The sequence below is a fragment of the Aulonocara sp. 'chitande type north' Nkhata Bay genome, linkage group LG16, assembly GCF_057382095.1.
Source record: "Aulonocara sp. 'chitande type north' Nkhata Bay isolate Kocher_YH1m ecotype deep benthic linkage group LG16, A_spYH_male_GT1.1, whole genome shotgun sequence".
NCBI classification, from domain to species: Eukaryota; Metazoa; Chordata; class Actinopteri; order Cichliformes; family Cichlidae; genus Aulonocara; species Aulonocara sp. 'chitande type north' Nkhata Bay.
The window spans coordinates 37,328,623-37,345,579 of record NC_141359.1 but is presented as its reverse complement, the minus strand read 5'-3'; positions in this window follow the sequence as shown (position 1 = coordinate 37,345,579).

Here is a 16,957-nt window from a genome sequence, read left to right as displayed (position 1 = left end):
ATTTTCCCTTCAAAAAGAAATTTTTTGTACAAACAATGATTAAATTAAACTATGGCACAAGGAGCGATGCGTCACTAAAGCTTGTGATGCTTAGAAAACACTGCCATCGCTAGTTTCACAACTGACATCTGGACCTAATGTTGTGTAGCAGACCAAACACAAATCTGTTTTTTCACAGCACAATAACGTAGAAAAATATGTGAATTGACGCAAACTCTCTGGACACTGAGACACAGTGTCCAGCTGTGATTCTGCCAATGACTGTGGATTCTCCTTATGCCATAGGCAATTACGAATGGAGGACAAACTCAGCGTCAGCATCTGTGGGCAGATAGAGCTGAGTGCTTCATCTTCACTTGAATAAAGAGACAGAGCGAAAAGGGGCTTGGAGACAAAATCCTAAGTCTTTTCAGAAAGTTTCTTTCATTCATGAGTTTTACTACTCTATCTCCCATTGGCCGTTAGGGCTGAATATGGACTATATTTTCCATATGGGCTATGGAAAATATAGCATATAACTGGTATCCTTCATACATTAGAAGTTCCAGCAGCAGTATCGTAGTGTGCCATGAAAAAAGTGGCATCAAGCCATGAAGCAGCTGTCAACCATTGTTTTTCTAGAACAATACAGCCTGTTGAGAGTGGGTGCACCTCTTCCTGCTGATGCCAGCATTCGGAAGTTGTTGCTATCATAAGCCCCCTTCCTTTGTGTCACACTTTCTTTGCTAAGAAAAACATGTGTTTCCTGAGCCCTCCTTCAACACTTCTTTGAACCCACAGTAAACAACGTCGATTAGTCGACGTCAAAGGAGAGTTAAAGCTTTTAAGCCATGTTGTGTTTAAATCAAGACCTTCTGTGTGCCCTAATCTGACATTGGCTCTAAATGTTCTTATTTTATTTATTTATTTATTTATTTTTGGGGGGGGGGGACGCGACACCCACCACGCATTATTGGCTTGCACTTAATCAAACCTGCTGAATTTGCAGTTGGCTGATGCTGCACTTTCGATACAGAAGTGACATGAATGAGGTATGCACGGTCACCCAGATTAAATATCGCAAGCATGCAGTCAGCATCAGTCTCCCAAGATAGTCACTCAAACTGAATGATGACATTGTTCTCCCTGGATTCCCTGAAATGCTGCTCTCCGTCGCTTCACCGCACCTCTCCAGAGAAAAATGCAGACAAAGCACATCTACTCTACTTTCTGCATCAAAGCTGCGAATGCACCGTCAGGCTGGGGGACAGTTGGGCTTCGTCTTATCTCTTTGATAAGTGCTCGCTGCTGGTGAGAGCAAACAAGGAGAAGGACTTATTATTTAATATCTGCTGCAAACAGGAGGTCAGTGGAGGAATGCAAAGCCCTTCCCCCTTTTCATGGTGAAGCCCGAGCTCTATTGTGAACCACAAGCATGCTTTTATTCATGGGGTGTAATGTGGGGTGCTCTGGGAAACCACATTGCAAATGACAGTGAGAGATAATGAGGAGGCAAGGAAGCCTGCCCTCACGGCCCCTTCAGACCACGAGCTGATGCTTGTCTTCTTGTTAAGCAAACATGCATGTCTGCATCAACAGAAAGCACCAGTGTCTGTTAAACACATTTGCAGTGTGCCTGTCTCTCTTCAGCTCCTTGGCATTCAGATGGGTGTTCACTCCTGTCTGGTCAGCTGGCTTGATAGCAACGAACACTGAAAATATTTGGATTTAGTATCTGGGTGACAATAAGTCTGCTAGGTGCTGAGAGCGCCTCATCACATTTTAAAGAAGCATCTGCAAGCCAACAACACTGCCACAACACAGGAAGTGAGGCCTGTTAGGGAGTCACAACAGCTGGCTGTCAGTTTAACTGAGGCTCTCAATTTTCTGTAGATTAGTAAGCTTGCTGCTGGTTCTGCACTAGGAGTGATGCTACCAGTATGAGCTCTATCACATGAGTTAAAGACAATGAATTACAGGTAAATCTGGACTGGGATGTACATCCTCTCAACATGTATCATCAAAACACACAGACCCAGTTCAAAGGTCCTTTTGAGTTGGTAACAGCAGGTAATGTTGTCATGTAACTGATCAGTTTTGAAACGTATCAAAGCACTTTTAAAAGTAACTTTAATCAGTGCTGGTTAGGATCAAGGTTATTATAGTGAACTCAAACTAGACATGAAAAAGCATCATAGTTAATTCAAATAAAAATAAAAATTATGCTAACTGAAAGAAATGTGTAAATAAATAAATATGTAGCGGATTATTTTTTTAGTTTGAGCATCTTTAATCTGAAAAACAGTGTTGTTTCCTACCTGACGAGGTGTTGATGAACATGTATGTCCACTGCTCTTTTGTTCTGTGTTTCTATTGTAATACCTGTCCTTATCTTCCCAAATCACAACCCTGCTAAATGCCCTCCATACAATAACAATTAAAAGCTAAAAACAAACAAACACTGAAACTAATAAAAATAAACTGAAACTGAACATTTTCAAAAATAAAAACTAAAGTGAAACAAGATAAAACTCACTCTGGAAACTAACACAAACTAAACGTAATTAAGAACAAAAAGTCAAAATGAAATAACAACGCAACAAAACCACAGCAGCACTGGTTGGAATACATCCTACAAGTTTGCAAATACAAACTGTAGACATTTTTCCATCCACGTCAAACATCTGTTGCCGTGTTTGCCTGTAGAAACCGAACTTTTTCAGAAACAGTGTAGAAAAAAAGTGTTTGTCAGCACTTTTTCTGTGGATGGAGAAACTGGTCTCAGAGCAGATCTTGATTTACGGCTTAAAGCTGCTTGCTCAAGTGGCCTTTGATTACCCAGCGGGGGAGACTTGAACATTCCTGTGTTGTACTGCTGTTACAGTGTGGGCCACATGGTTTTCAAAAAACACAAATAGCTCTAAGTAATTAATCCGCACCCTTGCGGACAAGGTCTTACACCACTTGTTTATCACTGTTGTTGGGCTGTGCGTCTGTCCACTGGCTTTGCTGAAAATCTAAAAAAAAGAAAAGAAAGTAAAACACACACGCAGTCACACGCACGCACATACATCCGGCCTTTTGGATGTGGTGTTGCAACATAATATTCAACTCAAAATGTGAAAGGGCTTTGCTCAAGAGTTGCCCTCTTGTTTGCCTCAGAACCTGAGCCACTCTGAATCATACTCTTGTGATATTTGCTTTCCTGCCACAAACGCACACACGCACATACACTTTTGATGAAAGGGTCAACCCAGACTGGTTTTGTGCTTGAACGCTTGTGTAAGTTCAACTTGGTGAGCCATACTGTTCCTCTTTTGGGCAGTTTTAGCAGAAAAAATATGTGTCACTCGGCAGGGTGCACTGATAAACTGTACTCGCTTATTTAACTTTTAGATCAGATATGTGCAGTTAACCATCTTATTAGACATCCAGAGAAGAGATTCCCTTTCCCTCTGCATTAGCACCACCCTGACAGAGCAGATAAACCACAGAAGCACACAGACCCACACCACATTAAGGTCTTGTTAAGAGTTTTGCTTGCTGCACGCCCTTGCTGGTTTTCATTTTTTAAATCGCATTCTTGTGGCTGTCTCCCAGCTACAACACACACACACACATATACACAGAAAAATGCACAAGGGCGCGACTCATTTTATGAAATGGCATTAGCGCAGGGTTAACGTGGCAACCAACCAGCATGACTTTGGAAAAATAACCACCCTGTCTTCAGTGTGGCCCAGAGAAGAATTCCAGTCTCCTACAGCCTGACTGTCAGCTGTGTAACCTCTTTTGTTTTCTTCTAATAAGTAAGAAATGGTAAGTATTAATTCACTGCTTTTCACTCTCTTTCATACTCTGTGAAACTCTCTTCAGGTAGCTGATCCACTTGCACCTGTGAGGTTTTGGGCACTTACTTAAAATGACCCAGAATAATTCATTCCAGCAGTACCCAGAGTCCTAGCTGTAATATTATAATTCACAGTACAACAGGGAAGTGGAGCTTCCTGCCAAGAAGACTAATACTTTCCATCTGTGTGTTGTTTAGGAGCCAGTGTATCCCAAATAGTGCCTAATAAGGTTCTGCCTCAGATCAGAGTAACTCACTTCCACTCCACCTAATAATGCATCAGTAACAGAATGACGAGCTTATTAGCACCGGACAGGCATTTTAAAAGTTCACAGTTGTGCACATCAACATCTTATATGCATGCATGTGCACAACCAATGAAACAAAAAAAAAGGAAAAAAGTATGCAGACAGGCCTAAAACTGTGCTGTATACCACACCTACGGCCCCATACATGGCAAAAAATAACCAGCTGTTAGTGCCAGGCCAAATGTAATTACAGCACCATGGCCACAAATTGCTTTTGGAATTAAAAAAGAAGAAAAAAAAAGTAGGCCTCGCTCTTGAGGCTGACTGGAAGTAATCAGCGTGTGCTAAAAAAATATGTGTTATGCCTTAGAATTTTCATCTCATTAATAAAATTAGATCAATGTGCTGTAATTGTATTCATTTTTAAGGAATGCGCAATTGAACATTGTTTTCGTTTCACATGTTTATTGATTTCGGTGACTTCTGAGCATTTGTCTTCACAGGTACTGCTTACTTCCTCACAGGTACGCAGCTCCTATCTCTTCCTCTCATCTCAGTTTAAGAACAATGCATTTTTGGGTGGTGGTGGGGAGGTAGAGTGACCAAGCACCCTGGGTGGTAAAAGTGGGGGTGGCTGGGTTTCATTTGCGAGGTCACCTTGTCTTGCTTTGGGGGGAGGGGGAGTGATGTTCTCAAAGTGTGGCTCTTTCTCAGGTTTTTCTTTTTGTTTTTTTATATCGAAATCTTTCCAGAATCTTTTTTAGAGGCGAAATTACCAAACATAAAATTCCTGAAGACACAAATCCCATTATGAAACCTCCTGTTTCTGTCATACAGTCAACATGAGCAGCACGCCTCGTCAGCATGGTGGGGTTACAGTTGGAACAGACTGCACGTGGGACACACAAAAGAAGCCTTACGGAGGAGGGGTACTGAGTTACCATGGAAACAGACAGCCCTACCCCGGAGCAGATGGTGGTGGTTAGGGTATCAGGGGCTGGGTGTAGTGATGGCGGGATCCACAGATGATTATCTGTCCTGGGTTTCTGTTCTCAAACAACAGCTTCTGTGTCTTCGTTACAAAACAGGTGACTCAGGTTTGTGTTATATTGTTAATGCACAACACGCACAACTTCATTGCATTTTACAATCTTCAACATACTTTATTTTTAATTTGAGCTAAAACTGGTTTGTCACTACTTGGAAGATTTTCATGATTCATTTTGGTGGATTACTTAGATTACTACAAGGAACTGAGAGCTGGGCTCACTGCTCTTACCCTGAAGAAATCCTTCTTTTGCATAACAACACTGGAAGATGCATGAGTCATCAGTTGTTGAACTGAAGGAAAGTTACTCACTGAAAAAACTTGCAGTCAGGAACTTGGAAAAAAAGAGTTTCTGTTTCTCTGATATGCAAATCTGCCTTTTACAAATATATATTTCTTCCTTTGCTTCCCTGACAGGCTGTATTTTATGGATAATTCACATTAAAAATAGACTAACTCTGAAAGCCATACAGTGATTACTAACTAGTGAGGCCTGTATGAAATTTTACAGAGGAGCAATTGTCTTTAGCTGTTTTCAAGAAGTCAGGATGAAAATGATCAATCAATGAACACTGTAATTATACTGCCAACCTCAGGGATACTTCAACTGTGGGTATAGACCCATTTCAGGTGGGGTATGGCTGACTAGGGGAAGAATAAGAAGTTAATTGAAATCAATGTTATTTATATCAGAAGAAAAACTTATTTCACTAAAATTCAGCTTGGATCCTGTTTTTTGTCAGTGTTAACAATTCTGGCCTTTTGAAGTGAAGCATGTCTGAAAAGGTTTGGAAGAAAAACTGGTGTTTCTCAATCTCAAAATATTATATCAGAATCAGAAAGACTTTATTTATCTCCAAGGGGCAATTAAGATACAACAGAGCAGCATGACGTTGAAGATAAGGACAGGGCATAAACAGGCAATGTATGCCACACATACTTATGATAAACTCTAACTCAGCTTCCTACATGTTATATCCAACCAGTGCATGAAACGACATGCCCGGGGGATAGAGGGGGTAATCTTTTGGTGCCAAAGGCAGTCATTTGTAAACACTTCAAGGTGCTGGTGAGGATGGCCTCTGGGCTCTGCTGCTGCTTACGACACTCTGAGAAGCACGCTTCCTGCCATTTGGATTTTTGGCTTCCCTAAATGTAATTAAATGAGATAGAAAAAAAAGAGAATTGGTTATATGAATGAAGCATCATGTTAAATGTGTTACTCGTGTTTTGTTTTTAAAGCATTTTTAAGTGCAGCTGTGTGCATATTTCATCATTTGAAATAACTGAGGGCAAAAAATGTTATGGGAGTTATCTCCATGCACTTTTGCATACTCTCCTTTAACGGGGCAATTGTGGCTCAAGAGTTGGGAGTTTACCTTGTAATCGGAAGGTTGCTGGTTCGAGCCCCGGCTTGGACAGTCTCGGTTGTTGTGTCCTTGAGCAAGACACTTCACCCATTGCCTACTGGTGGTGGTCAGAGGGCCCGGTGGCGCCAGTGTCCGGCAGCCTTGTTTGTGTGTGTGTGTATCTGTAAAGCACTATACACAGGCCATTTTAACAGATTCTATTTGCACATTAGTCTGGTTTGGAGGACATGTAACTGTAAATTGTCTCTTTCTATATCTCTACGCACTTGCATGTGGTATAAATACCAACCAACTCCTTTGTCAGGTGGTGTGAGCAGAATCATCTGCAGCTCAACGTGGCAAAGACCAAGGAACTGATCGTGGACTTCAGGAAGACCAGGAAACACTTGACCCCTGTTTCAATTCAGGGGGTCAGTGTTGACATTGTGGAGGACTATAAATACCTTGGAGTACACATTGACAATAAACTGGACTGGGCTAAAAACACCACAGCACTTTACAGGAAGGGCCAGAGTCGTCTCTATTTTTTGAGGCGACTGAGGTCCTTCAACATCTGCCAGAAAATGCTGAGGATTTTCTATGAGTCTGTGGTGGCCAGTGCGATCCTCTGTTGCATGCTGGGGGAGCAGGCTGAGGGTCGCAGATGCCAACAGACTTAATAAACTGATCCGTAAGGCCAGCAATGTTGTGGGGATGGAGCTGGACTCCCTCAAGGTGGTGTCGGAGAGGCGGATGCTGTCCAAGATAAAGACAATGTTGGATAACACCTCCCACCCACTCCATGACATGCTGGTCAGTCACAGGAGCTCGTTCAGTGAGAGACTGAGATTACCGAAAAGCACCACTGAACGACACAGGAAATCATTCCTGCCTGTGGCCATCTCCCTGTACAACGCATCCACTTAACACACTGTTTGCTGCTACAACTACACATGTTTCTTTTCCAACTATTTATTTATGAGTGACTTATGTATGTATGTATGTATATATATGTATATATTGTACTATTCTTAGTTAGCGTATTGTCTGTCTTGTCTTAATGTTGGTTTAAAATGGAGCACTGTAACAAAAAATAATTTCCCCCAGGGATCAATAAAGTATTCTGATTCTGATTCTGATTCAAATAGCAAACTATGCTAGTAATTTTCCTACATTGAGCCTCTTAAACTCCCCCACATTCTCGTCACTCTGATGGCGTCATCATGACTGTGCAAAAGACTCAGAAATGCGTAAAAGTATTTTTTGGAGCAAGTCTTTGAGTGTGGCCAGACAGTGAGGAATTATGAGTGGGGTAAAAATGCTAAGATCACCCTTGATTCAGCAAGTACAGAACCTCTCCTCCTGGATGACAGGAAAATGGGAGCATCAATCAAAGCAGCCGTGCGGGATGGCAGAGGAGCAGAGGATTTGTGGCTATGGAGCCATGAAAATGCAAAAATGAGGCCAAGCTTCAGTATCACTGCCAAGCGGAATAAGTCAAAATTAAATTACCCTGTAAATTCCTTGTCGTGCATGTTGGGGTAATAGTTAATATCAATCAACCATTTCAAACATGTCTGACTAATAAAGAGTGCTTATTGCCCTTTAACCTTTTTTTTTCAGGTTGATATCCAGTGACTGATGAGATTTCCGGTGATGAGATGCATGTCCGTAGAGTTATGGGTAGCTTGGACATGGTTTCTGTATCGCACATGTGTTTATTCCATCTGGCTCTGCTCATGTCTGAGTGGTGATGTCATGATAAGAGGCCTTTGGGTCTCACAGCTTCTTATTACACCATAACGCTGGGTCAAAGTTAGACTTTTGGAAGGTTGTGTTTAAGTGTGGGCAAAATTACAACGTTGAGTTACTTTTCCAAGTGGAAATAGTTCTCCCAACTGTTGGAGGACATGACTTGGGACATGAGCACAGCTGAAACTCAGGGCTCTGCCCTTAGTAAACAAGTGACTGAGAAAGCAAACAAAAGAATACCAGACTGCCTTTTTACAGTTATTCAGTGGGGATCATCCTCACCCCGTTGTTGCTGTAAGTGCAAACAGGGCAAGAGGTGTTAAACCTGATTCTATGTAAATGCCTCATCTCATTCTCATTCCTCTAAGCTGAAGTAAACATTACAGCAGAACCCTCAGAGCATTTTTAAGAAGAAGGTGAGGAAACTTGAAAGATGTGTCCAGAGCAGGCAACTGGGCACTTCTCAAGCCCAGATAAAATCCAGTTAATATACTGTAAGTGTAAGTGTCCACTGGCCAAGTAAGCAAGCATTAAACTTGAGTAGAAATATGCCACCAAAAACACAGTGACTTCCAGATGAGAATGGGAAATTCTTGTGGCCTTCTTTCAAGCTTTCCAGCCTGCAGAGACCTAATTGTCTGAGGATCCCATAAAAAAACAATACCCAGCTTCTCTTAAAAGAGAAGCTGGGTATTGTTATTCTAATTTCAGTTTACAAGTGTTTTATGCCTTTACAGAAAAAAAGTGCAGATTGACAGCACAAATGCAGAAAGGAGACGCGGAAAATCACTTCCTTTCAGCTCACAACAGCCAGTGGTCACCACATATAGCATGCTTCTCCGGTGATCACAGGAAAAAATGGAGGGAAATGCAACGCAGCTGTCAGCAGATTCAAATCAGTACGTGACCGAGCACAAGTGAGTATGCTGTCAAAAATGTGTTATTTGAGGTTTGAAACCCTCCTTTGTTTGGAAGTATCGGTTGGCCAGTTTCATGCTGTCATCCCACCAAACTTTTCGATAATAAAGTAAAAGCAGAAATTCTGCTTTAAATATAAAGTCATGGCCATGTAAATTAAAAGGGTAAGCAACAAGTCATCAGCAAGTGTGAGGACTTCTATAAAAGCCCAAGTGTTGACAGTTTGCTGGTCTGGAGCTTTCTGGTGTGAGTTAACACAATGCCACAGAGCAAAAACATCAGCAAGGATCTTAGAGAAGCGACTGCTGTGGCTCATCAATCTGGGAAGGATTATGTAGCCTTTTCCAAACAATCTGAAGTCCATCCACAGTGAGAAAGATTATTCACAAGTAAAAGGTTTTCACGACAATTGCCAGGATCCAAGTTAGATGTCAGACTCTACAGGCCTCAGTTAGCATGTTAAATGTTCAATGATAGCTGTCGCACAGCTGACTGTGGAGTAAAATGTAAATAAATGCAGAATCCAATCATTTGCAAATCTCATAAACCATCTTTTAGTCACAATAAAACACTGAAGACATAGAAGACCGAGCAGTCCTGGGTCTTCTATGCAGTATTTGTTATTTCATGATGATCCTCCAGATGTTTTCAATTGGTGAAAGGTCTGGACTGCGGGCTAATTCAGCACCCGGACTCCTCTACTACAAAGGCATGTTATTGTAACAGATGCAGTTTGTGGTTTTGCACCCTCTTGCTGAAATACGCATGGATTTCCCTGAAAAAGACACCATCTGGATGGGAGAATATTTTGATCTGAATCCTGAATAGGTCATTCAGCAAGTGCAAGTGGCTAATTCTATAGGCGCTAACCACCGCCATGCCATCAGAGATCCAGACTTCTGAACTCATCCCTTATAACATGCTGGAAGGTTTCTTTCCACTTTAATCTAGAGAACCTAAGTCTACGAGTGTCTGTGCTTTCCAAAAAGAAATTCAAAAGAATTTCAGAGTTCAATCCGTTCAACCACAGAGCTGTTTTCCACTTTTCCTCTGTCCATTTTCAACGAGCTTTGGCCCAGAGAAGATGGTGGCATATCTGGATCATATGTATGCTTTCTGAAAGTGGTCCTGAGCTCACACAGTGATTCCCATGACAGAATCTTGCCTGTTTTTTTAATGCAGTGCTGGAAATACTGCCTGAGGGCTTGAAGATCATGGGCATCCAATATTGATTTTCAGCCTAGCCTCTTCTACACAGAGAATTCCCCAGATTCCCAAAATCATTTGATAATTTAATAGACCGTAGACGATGAGATATCCACAGTCTTAGGACCGTTATTCTGAAATTGTTCCACAATATGTTGAGGTGGGGTTTTTTATACAGACTGGTGAACTTCTGTCCATCTTTTCCTCTGAGAAGCTCTGGCTTTATAAGATGCTATTTTTTTATGCTCACTTACTTTAGCGATCAACTTACCGATTTAGTTGGAATATGTTCTTCCAGCAGTTTCTTTTGAGAACCACTTACTTTTCCATGAAACAGTAAAATGTCTCATTGTAAACATTTGATTTGTTTTCTTGTTCTATTGTGAATATTTTTTTTAATTAGTTTTTTTAAAAATTGAGGTTCCAGAAAAAGAATGAACAAGTATGGCTTGTTTGGACGGGTTGTCATGTGAAGGCCTCTCCTCTCTAAAAGGAACATGGCTGCATAACTTAGGTTTGCAAAGTTGCATCTGAACAAACCACAAGACTTAACAAGAGTGAACCATGAATATCCCTGTACGCCAGTTCTAGAGTCAAACATGTGGCGTCTGTCTCACAGCTAAAACTGGATCATGCAACAGGAAAATGATCCCAAGCAGACCACCAAATCTACAAAACAATGACTGGAAAAGAAAGACTCAAGATGTTGCAACGATCCAGTCAAAGTCCAGACCTCAAACTCATTGAAAGGCTGCAAAGGAACCTTTAAAAAGTTGTGCATAAACCAGTGCCCATAAACCTCAATGAAATGAAGCAGGTTTGTAAAGTACAGTGGTTGAACAGTTCTCCGCAACAATGTGAGAGACTGATAAAGTCATGCTGAAAAAGATGCTGTTAACTACACAAACTTCTATAAAGACCAGAAAACCTTAAAGAAACTCAGTAACTCAAAACTACAGTTCAGACTCATTGTCTGCTAAGGTAGGGAAAATATTAAATAGCTATATATGTGTATAATTACTGTGTTTAGTTAGTTTTGATGGTTAGTAAAGTTCCTGTCATGTCTGTGTGGGTACTCGGGCTTCTTTCCACAGTCCAAAGACATGTAGTTAGTGGGGTTAGGTGAAGTGCTGATTCTAAACTGGCCTCGGGTGAGAATAGTAGCCTCGATGGATGAATTCTGTGTTTAAGTATTTCTCATCAGCTGATCAATGGCAATGAACTTTTGTTCATGTTCATTCAGTGGAATCGATCTACGACAGTCTGAATATGTTGTCACATCTATGAAATGCTTCTTTCTTACGTCATTTCTGGTCACCGTCCAAATGAAAGTCTGGTGGTTCAGAGACAAGCAGAGTTTCCAGGCCAGATTGTCTAAGCCACCATGAGCAACCGTGGTCTCACCATGTGACTAACGCAGTGGGTTCATATGAGTTAAACACTTCACGCTTTTATATAGTCATGTGGAGAAGTTTCACGTAAGTCAGACCAACGAGGGGAGCAGCTGTTTATAAAACATGAAAATAGCTTTATAGTCACCACTGTTTCCAGCTCCCGAGCCTGTTTGTACAAGGAGTTGTAAAGTCAGCCTCCACTGATTGATTTTTTTTCCAAGTGAACTGAAATCCTCCCTGTTTAGTTTTCACAACCATTCAAACAGAGCCAACACTAACACAATATTTCCTGTGAGATTTAAACAGGTTGACTGGAGTACACAAAGAAGGGGGAGATTCGAGCCCCCCTTCGGTGTTAGTATTCTATATATATGTTATGTTATGTATGAGCATCTAAGACAAAGACAGAATTCAGCAAATTTGAAATGAAAATCTAATGTAAACAAAAAACAGGTTTGTGACTCTCCCTTACATGCTGATGATCTGGACTTTATGCTTGTTATCCTTGCCCTTTCCATTTCAGTGGTGTTATTCCTGATGACACACACCTCAGCGCTGATTCAAGTGGACAGTATTTTGTAACCTCCTTGTAGAGCGACAGGTACACTGGAAAAACGTATGAGGTGCATAAGCCAGCAAGCAGACAGGTCTGCTGATGCACCTGTGATCCATCACGGTGGCAGCATTAAGCTCCCCAGATGGCACAGCACCAACCAAGGGAGACTGGAGCAGCAAAAGATGAAGTGCATCTGTACAGGTCCACTATAAGGTCAGAGCAAAGTAAATCTTCAGCAGTTATAGACGAGGCTCTGTGTGGATCCTCAACTGTGGAGCGTCAAATGTCCTTGCTTTTAGAGCAGGCTAGCAAACAACAGCTAACTGAAACTAAGCAGTGTTGGTCAAGTTACTTGAAAAAAGTAATCAGTAACTAATTACTGATTACTTCCCCCAAAAAGTAATCCCGTTACTTTACTGATTACTTATTTTCAAAAGTAATTGATTACTTAGTTACTTAGTTACTTTTTAAAAACACGATTTACAACCTGAATAGGTGATAAAGCGATAGATCTTTCAGCCCAATTCTACTTTTTCTACATAATCCATCATACAAAATGTAATCAAATGGAAAAGTCTCTTTTTAAAACTTGTTTTATTAGTTTTAATCTTTTAACTTTATGCATCAAGCAAAAATTTAATTATATGCAACATTCTCTGACTTGAATAAATTAGTTTAACATTTAAACCTATTTTCTGCACATTCCAGCACATAAAATATATATTTTTTGTGTTTACACTCAATCTTTCAAATAGATGCAAGTAAAACACAGCAGAAAATAAATAAAGTCAAAGACTCAGCGGTCCTGTTGCTCTATTTTCACCTGTAAAGCAGGAGTTGGGTAGGCAGAGGTTTACCCTGGTGCAGGTGTGCCGCAGCGGTCAGTGGAAGAATCCGCGAGTTTCTCTGTGAGTTTCCCATTATGTGTTAGCGCACTCGGTGCTTGCTTGGAAGTTTAGGGGTTTTTTCGCTGTAAAAAGAAGTTTTCTTCCCACGCACAACAGACACTGATGTTTTTGTCACTTTTTATGGAATCAAACTCAAAGTAAGGTCAGTACTTCCACGCTTTAAGCGCTGCACGCTCATACTCTCTCCCACAATCGATATGTGATCCATTGTTGATCTGCACACAGCTGTTGTCACGAACGTCACACTTGCTTATGTCACTGTCATGAGACATTCTCGCAAAAAAATCACGGTTTTAGTAACGCAGTAACGCAGCGTGCGGGAAAGTTACGGTAATCTAATTACCGTTTTTGCAATAGTAATCTCTTACTTTACTTACGTTACTTGAAAAAAGTAATCGGATTACAGTAACGCATTACTGCCCATCTCTGCTACTCAGTAATCAATAATACTCTAGTGCTATATTTTTGACTTACATTCAAATGTATAGTGTACATAATATAACAAACTCACATGCATCTGTCCTGAATAAGCTGCTAAAGGCTGATAGTGTATGGAATTATGTAGGGACTCATACGGTTCTGATTTTTGTGCATTCTTTGTGACAAAACCCACTTATTATGTTGAGTTTGTGGGATAAAGATTTTTAAGCAAAACCAGCTAACCCAAGACAAGGAAGGGTAGAAAGCAGCAATAGAGGAATTTAGTAGAGGGGGGAAGCAGGTTAACCACCAAAAGTTCACTAACTCAGCAAAGTACTGGGAAAATCAACAAAAGAGAGAAAGAACAAAGCCCAAGAGACTCAAAGGCACACAGACTAAATATGCACAGGGAAGAACAATGGCAGGAAATAAAACACACACCAGGAAAAAACCTACAGAATAAAATAACTTGAAGCACCACACAGACATACACATGTAGAGAACAGGCAGGTAGGAAGCACAAAAATACGAAAATAAAAACTAAGAGATACTTTTAAAACCACCGAATGTCTCTCATTCTTTCTGTTTGTTTTTGTGCCACCCTGACTGCAAAAACATCTTAGTGATGATGTTGTCTTTCACCTTCCATCTACTGAAGTTTAACTGTGGAAATGTCGACTTATATCAAAGACTGAACGGCATTATTAAAACAAATTGGGCATGTGTCCTTAGAATGTGATTCAGTGATAACATCCCTATTACTCTATTCAAGCCTAGGTTTTGGTAGCCAACAACAAGGAGCAAACATGATTATAAGTTGCACAAGAAACACCTGAGGCTCAAACAAAAACAGCTGTTTTGACTTTGATTCTTGGGAAAGGAGTGTGTGATTAAGTGCCTGTCTTTCCTGAGCTTTTGTAAAGTGGAAATTCAGGAATTGTGCTTGAGCAAAGTTAATATAGAGGGACAAACATGTAACTCTCACAGCATTACCACAACTATGAAGGTGTGAAAAGTGCATTGAGAAAAATCCCCAATTACAGCTTGCAAAGCAGAGGTGGGTGAATTGACCCAAATATCAATAATATCGACACTAATACTGGTATTGGTATTAAATCGATATTAGTGCACTAGGATCAATAGTTTGTTTCTATCCTTTAAGTTCAAAATGTAGCCCACTGGACTGTGCTACATACAAAATATGAGGTTTTTTTGAAAATAAAAAAATAATCCGGAATAAACTCGTGTTCAGAATTTGCAGATTAATGATGCTCCATCTCATAAGTCACAACAAGCTGCCTTTATAAGTTAAAAGTATCAGTATCTCTATTTTAATTGAATGAATATCAAAATTTACACTGTTGCACACCACTACTGTAAAGTTAAGTATCAATTAGTTAAGGAGCCCCAAACTGACTGTTTCACCAACAGCTGAAAAATATGGCAAAAGAATAAACCATGCATTAATGCAGATATTACTGTGTAAACAGTCAATATCATTCCAGCACAGTCCGAACAGTTTTAGGAAGGAGGAGGGTCCACGGAAGAATGAGGCTTCCAGGTCAGTGACTTAATCTTGCTATTAGTCAGATGGATCTTTTCCTTCTGCATGTCCTCTGGCACAACATGGGATTTATTGAATGTATTTCTGCAATAATTTATCGTATGTGGAGCGAAAGAGTCCACCACATGTCTGACTTTTGTTCTTTTGCCAATATCAATCATTGCTGAGTAATCTGTGATGAACTCAACTACAGAGGCACGACATATTTGTTTTATCTCACTCAGAGAACTACAATATCATGTGACCTGTCAGATTAATGAGGCCTGCTCACTCAGTTTACTGGCTCCCAAACATGGCTCCACCCACCATTATAATGCCTGTGCTCTGACTGCACCCTTTAGGGCAGGGGTGTCAAACTCAAATACACAGTGGGCCAAAATTCAAAACTGGAACAAAGTCGCGGGCTAACATTAATATTTATTAAAAAAAAATCTTCCTCCAGATATAGGAATGAATCTTTTCTTATGGACTCAAATAAGTTTTGCTGGAAAACTGAATATGGAACAAGCAAAGCTTAATACTAAACAATATATATATTAGCTGTATAATACCAGTAGGCCAGCTCTAATAGTAATTTGGTATGGCTTCGTGGGCCAAATGTAATTAGGCTGCGGGCCAAATTTGGCCCGCGGGCCAGAGTTTGACACCTATGCTTTAGGGCATATTATACATGTTCACTATTAACCTTCTCACACTGAACATCAAAACTCCTTCCTTCTCACAAAATCCGTGCCACTTGTTTTTGTTTAGCGGGAGACATATGGGTGGGACAGCTCTTTTCTCAGTCACCTGACACTTTAGTTATGCGTTTTAGATGAAAGGTTGGGGTGAGGTCTCCAGAGAACCTGATATTATTTTTACAAACATGTTGTTCTAAGTCTGTAAAAGGATACTTGTGGCTCTGGATGGGACAGAACTAAACATTTTCTTCCTTTGCAAGCTCTTGGAAGAATTTGGCTCCATAACTGCACAACAGCCAATTTTTAAAAGAGTTTTTCAAGTGTTAAAAGTTAACATGTTGTATATAACTTGAATTACTTAAGAAGAAGAAGCGAAATGAGGCAGGGCTTACTCATTGTGCCTGTCAGCTCTCAAGACCCTCTTTGCTGCTTTCAAAGGAAAGAGCTGTGGGTTTTGTGGCCTGCCGATTCTCTTTTCATCAGCTTGTTTCCAGCTGTTTTTAGTAGAACAAACTTCTAATAAACTGACTGCTATAAATTGACAGTAAAATTATGCAATTAAAATCTAGAATTACTGCCTTGTGGTTGTATGATTTAAACAGGCAGTCAAATGCAGGCTTAAATTTATGTCTTGACTTATTTAATGGTCAAGGACCTTACTTAATTACTTGCATTGCAGTTTTTCTCAGCAGAGATGTCAATGGAGGAGGCAAAGAAGTGACACGAGGAAGGGGAGTCAAGAAATGTCTCACATGCAAAGTATGATCACCATTTCCCTTCTTTTCTATCTCACTGATAAAATGTGTCCTTGTCAAACATATGATGTCAGAGTGAAACTGTCCTTTTGTGACATTTTGTCACAGTTCGTGTTTGAATACTTGAAATATGAACAAAAGTGTGTTTGTGTGTTCCAAGCAAACAATTATAACATGATAACAGATATAACCATACAGCAGATGTTCCTGTAATCTCACGTTTACAACAACTAGACCACATTTTTTTGTGTTAACAGTGACTTTGATTTCCAATCTTTGATCATCAAAATGTAATCAGTTACTTCTTAACTCCAAATGAATGACTACCAG